Here is a 6,000-nt window from a genome sequence, read left to right as displayed (position 1 = left end):
TTCTCTAATTGTTAATGGTATTGAATATTTTCTCATATATTTGTTGGCCATTTGTATTTTTTCTTTGGGAAGTGTTCTTGATTGGGTTATTTGGGGTTTTTTGTTATTAATTTTGAGTCCTGCATATTAATATATTCTGGATAATAATTCTCTGCCAGAAAAAAGCATTTTTTCTCATTCTGTGGGTTCCCTATTTACAATCTTCATTGTTTCCTTTCTGTCTAAGAAAAAAGTCTTTTTTAAAAACTCTGATGCCAACTCACTAATTCTTGGTGTTAGCTTCTGACCTTAAGAAGTCTTATTGCAGTTCCTATATATTGGATCATTGACCCTACATTTTCTCCTAGGAGTTTTAAAGTTTCTGTTCAAATTCCTAGGTCTATGATCCATTTTGTGTTGACTTTTGTTCTGGTGAGAGATAAGGATCTTGTATAATTCTTCCACATATGGACAACCCATTTTCCCAGTACCATTGTTAAAATGGCTATCTTTCTACAATGTTTTTGGCACCTTTATCAAGTTCAAATTACTGTATCTATATGTTTTTTTTTCTATGTATTCTATTCTGTTCCATTGGTTTATATGTCTGTTTTTTATGCCAATACTATGTAGTTTTTGTTACTACATAGCATTGTTTGAAGTTGGGTATTGCAATGCTTCCAGTGGGATTTTTTCCCTTTTAGAATTGCTTTGGATATTTTTGAATATTCTGGATCTTTTATTATTTTGAATATATTTTAGGTCTTTTTTCCTAATTCTGTGAAGAACATCATTGGTATTTTGATGGGAATTGCATTTAATCTGTATGTTGTTTTTGGAAACAAATCCATTTTAGCATTATTAATTCTGCCTATCCATGAACATGTGAGGTCTTTCCATCTTCTGGTGTCTTTTTCAATTTCTTTCTTCAGTTTTCTGCAGTTTTCATTATAGAAATCTTTCACTTCTTTGGTTAGATTTATTTTGAGATATTTTATTTTAGAGTATCATGAATGGAATTGTTTTCCTGATTTCTTTCTCAGCAGATTCATTATTGATGTATAGACAAACTATTGATTTTTATCTAGATTTTATATCTTGTTACTTTGATGGATTTTTTTCTTAACTCTAGCAGTTTCTGGTGGAACTTTTTGGATATTCAAAGTATAGGATTATATCCTCTGCAAACAGGGATAATTTGACTTCTTCCTTTCCTATTTTTATCCTTTTTATTTCCTTCTCTTGCCAAATTGCTCTGGCTAAAATTTCTCTTGCCTAATTGCTCTGGCTAGAATAGTAGTTGTGAAGGTGGATGTCTTTGTCTTATTCTAGATTTTAGAGTAGGTGCTTTTAGGTTTTCCTCATTAAGTACAATGGTGGTTTTAGATTTGTCCTATATAGCCTTTCCAATGTTAAGGCAATTTCATATTCTTTTTTTTTTTTAGTATTTCTATCATACATGGGTGCTGAAATTTTGAAGGCTTTACATTGAGATAACTATGTGATTTTTGTCTTTAATTATATTTATGTGGTGAATTACATTTAATCATTCATATATATTAAATCACCCTTGCATCCCTGGAATGAAACTAATTTGGTCATGATATACAATCTTTATATATTGTTGAATATGATTTGCTAATATTTTATCAAGGATTTTTCATCCATGTTCATCAGGAATGTTGTTCTGAAAGTTTCCTTTTCTTGATGTGTCTGATTTTGGCTTCAGTCTGATACTGGATTTATAGACTGAATTGGAAGTGTTCTACCCCTTTCTCTTATATGAAATAATTTGAGGAACATTAGCATTAGTTCTTCTTTAAAGATCTGGTAGAATTTATCTGAGAATCTATCTGGTACTAGGCTTTTCTTTGTTGGAAGGCTTTTTATGACTGCTTCAAATTCCTTGCTAGTTATTGGTCTATCTAGGTTTTCTATATCCTCTGGGTTCAATTTTGACAGGCCATATGTGTCTATAAATGTATCTTTTTTTCCCCCTAGATTTTCTAATTTGTTGGAGTATAGATTTTCAAAATAGTCCCTAATGCTCTTCCTGATTTCTGTGATAATATATTCTTTATCATCTCTAATTTTATTAATTTAGGTCTTCTCCCTTTTTTTCTGTGGTTACTTTGGATAAGGGTTTATCAATTTTGTTTATCTTTTCAAAGAACAAATTCTTTACTATATTGATTTTTTTTGTCTTTTTATATTGTTTATTTCACTGATTTTGGCTCTGATCTTAATTATTTTCTGCCTTCTATTGATTTTGGAATTGTTCTTGTTTTTCTAGGGTCTTAGGCTATTTATTTGGGATATTTCTTATTTTTTTATTTATACACTCATAGCTGTAGAATTTTTCTTAGAATCACATTCATAATGTCCCAGAGGTTCCGGTATGTTGTATCATTATTCTTATTTGTTTCTAATAACTTTTGAATTTCTCCCCTAATTTTTTTTCTATCAGCTATTCATCATATAAAATGAATTTGAAGGTGTATTATTCAATATCAATGGGATTATATAATTGCTGTAGTTTTTATTGTTGGTTTCTAATTTTATCCCAGTATGATCTGATAAGATGTATGATCTAATAAGAATTATATTAAATTTTAAAAATTTTGTTATGTGTTGTTTTGTGGACTGTAATTTGGTCTATTTTGGAGAAGGTCCCATGAGCATCTGAGAAGAAAGCAAATTTGGCTTTTATTGGAGGAAATATTCTATAGATATCTGTTAATTTCAGTAATCTCTAAAATTTTTTAGTCCTAAAGAGTTTTTACTGAGCTTATGTCTGGATGACTTATTTATTAGTGAAAAAGATATGTTGAAATCCCCCAGTATATTGTACTGCAGTTCTATCTGAGTCTTTAAGTCAGGCTGTGTCTGCTTTATGTAAGTAGGTGCATCAGTGTTTGGGGCATAAATGTATTGTACATTATATATTCTTTCTGGATTGTTGCATTTCCAAAGAAGTGACCTTCTTTGTCTCTTCTAGTTTTGGCTTGAAGTCTGCTTTGTCAGAATGAGACTATATAGTCTTGTTTTCTGGATCCATTAGCATGAATTATTATTTTCTACCCTTTCACTTTTAGCCTGTGGCTTTCTTGGCCTGTAAGATGAAGCTGCTGCAAACAATACAAAGTTAGGTGTTGTTTTAGAATCCACCCTGCTGGTTTGTGTCTTTCAATTGGAGAGTTGAAACCATTCACATACAATGTTATTATAGAGAGATGTTTATGAATTGCTGCCATTTTGATTTATTTCTAATATTAATTTGGTCTTATTATTTGCTCAGCTACTCTTTAAATGAAATGTATCCATTTCTGAGCTCTGGAGTTTGTTTTTGAGTTCTTTTGTGTGTAGTATTTCTGTACACATTTTCTATAGTGCTGGCTTAGCAACCATGAATTCTTTTAGTTTCCATTTACCTCGAATGGTTTTTATTTCTTAAATTCTAAAGGATAGTTTTGCTGCATATGATACAAGTTGATTTCAAGTCCTCCTGGATTTTATAGTTTGTACTGAGAAATCAGAAGTGATTCTAATTGACTTGTCCCTAAATGTATTCTGACATTTTTCTCTTGAGGCCTTTACAGTTCTATCCTTGTTGTGTTTGTTAGGCATTTAAACTATTATGTGTCATGGAGAAATTCTTTTTTGATCTTGTCAATTTGTGATCTTAATGCCTACTGTATCTGGATGGCCATCTCATTCCCAAGGTTTGGAAAGTTTTCTGTTGTTGTTTCCCTGAAGAGGCTATCCATTTCATTATCCTGCATCTCATGATGCTCTTTGGTTCCAGTGATTCTTAAATTTGGTCTCTTAAGCTGGGTATGGTGGTGCAAACCTGTATTCCCAGTGGCTTGGGGGGCTGAGGTATGAGGATCATGTGTTCAAAGCCAGCCTCAACAGAAAGCAAGGTGCTAAGCAACTCAGTGAGACCCTGTCTTTAGATAAAATACAAAATAGGGCTAGGGATATGGCTCAGTGGTTGAGTGCCCCTGAGTTCAATCCATAGTACAAAAAAAATTGGTCTTAATGTTGTCCCAGAGTTCTTAAATATTCTGATCATAATTATTTATTTTCTTTAATACTGTCTGAATGTTCAAGACTGGCCACATTGTCTTCCAGCTCTGAGATTCTCTTTTCTTCATGGTCTATTGTATTATTATTATTATTTTATTTGACTTATTATGCCTTTCATTTATAAGATTTGTTTGATTTCTTTTTAATATCTTATTTTCTTATTGAATTTTAACTTTTAAATCCAATATTGACTTCCTCAATTCATTTAGATGTTTTTATGTGTTCTCTTGAGGTTTATTGATCATTTTCATAATTATCTTTTGAATTCTTTTTATGATATCCATTTCAATAGTTTAGAGTTAGTTGCTGGTGAATTATGAATTTTACTGGGGTTCATGAAACCTTGTTTTTTCATATTTCTTGTATTCTTCTGTTGGGTTTTGTTCATTTGTTAGAAAATTTCTTTTGCTTTTATGTCTGGGTCTTTTTGAGGCACAGCCTTCTCTTGGAGATGTGTCTGAGATACCAGGTTTTTGTGAGTTACTTAATATATTTCCAAGTGGGTTTCCTAGTATAGTTTCCCTGCTAGTTGTTCAGTTATGATTATTGTATTTTGATATGGTATGTATTGTGTCAAAGACTGAGAAGGACTCACAAAACTGGGATCTTTCTTATAAGTTCGGCAGTTGTGTTGTTTACAGCAGGGTATGTGGGTTTCGCTCTCTGTGATTGATCTTCTAGACTTAACAGTTCTGTATATTCTTAAAGGAATGGGAGCAATCTAGATTGAGACCCTTTATAGATGCAATGTACACAGTCCTTTGTGTTATTTCTCTGTTTTTGTTGTAGGAGAAGATGTCTTTGAGTAGGATCTGAGGGCCCTCTTACACATTTCTCCTTGGGGTCTGGATGTTGGTTTGGGATCGTTCTCTTCTATTCTTTTTGTATTTTGTATTTTGTACTTTATATTTGTATTTTGAAGTTTGAACATGGTTAGTTTGAATTAGAGTAAGGTGTGTTGCCTCTTGGCAGGGTTGTGGGTATAGATCATCAGCAGAGACTCACCCTGTGAACTTATGGCACCCCAGCATAGTCCTCTCACCTCACAGAAAAAGGGGACACAAACATTAGCAGCAAGCAATAAACAGCATTAAAATAAATACCCAGTGCCTACTATGACATTTACAATACTAATTACCATAAAATAGGAATGGCAGAGCCATCAATTTTCTACAGTAACAACACTGAATAGTCATAAACTAGATTTAACATTAAAATAAACAGCAGATGTCAGTTATGACACCCACAGTACTAATAACTTCAACAACATGAATTAAATCATATAAATTAAATAATTCTAAAAGATAAATACACATAAATATGTAGTTAAATATTCTTATATTTACACCAAAATAAATGTAAGTAAAATATAGTTCATTAAGAGAAAAAAGTGGAATAGGAAGGTAAGAAAGTTTTGAATCTTCAAAATGAGAATAGAGAGAAAGTAGAAGAGATGTAGCAAGTGATGGTTATAAATAAAGAGGAGAAAAAAGAAACAAGATGAATAAAGAGAGAGTAAGAGAGTTTAGGTTTTAGAGGGAGGAATGAAACAGTAATAAGAGAAACATGAACAAAAACAACAAAAAACAAAAGAAACAAACAAAAGCCCTAATCCTCAAAAGACAAAACAAGAAAAAATAACAGATATAAAAGATAAAATTAAAAATGTATATTTAAATCTCTCTGTCTCTCTCTGTCTCTCTGTCTCTCTCTCTCTGTCTCTCTCTCTCTCTCTCTCTCTCTCTCTCTCTCTCTCTCTCACACACACACACACACACACACACTCACACACACAAAGGAAAAATATTCTTATTGAAAAGTCAAAGAATCATCTCTGCTGAGGTAGTCAAAATTGTCAACAAGGATGGATGTTCACTGTCTATTCCACATACCATTTCTCTCCATTTCTTCTTGGACTATGTACCCCATAGA

Source organism: Ictidomys tridecemlineatus, chromosome 4 (genome assembly GCF_052094955.1).
Source record: "Ictidomys tridecemlineatus isolate mIctTri1 chromosome 4, mIctTri1.hap1, whole genome shotgun sequence".
Taxonomy (NCBI): Eukaryota; Metazoa; Chordata; class Mammalia; order Rodentia; family Sciuridae; genus Ictidomys; species Ictidomys tridecemlineatus.
Note: the sequence above shows the minus strand (reverse complement) of the source record.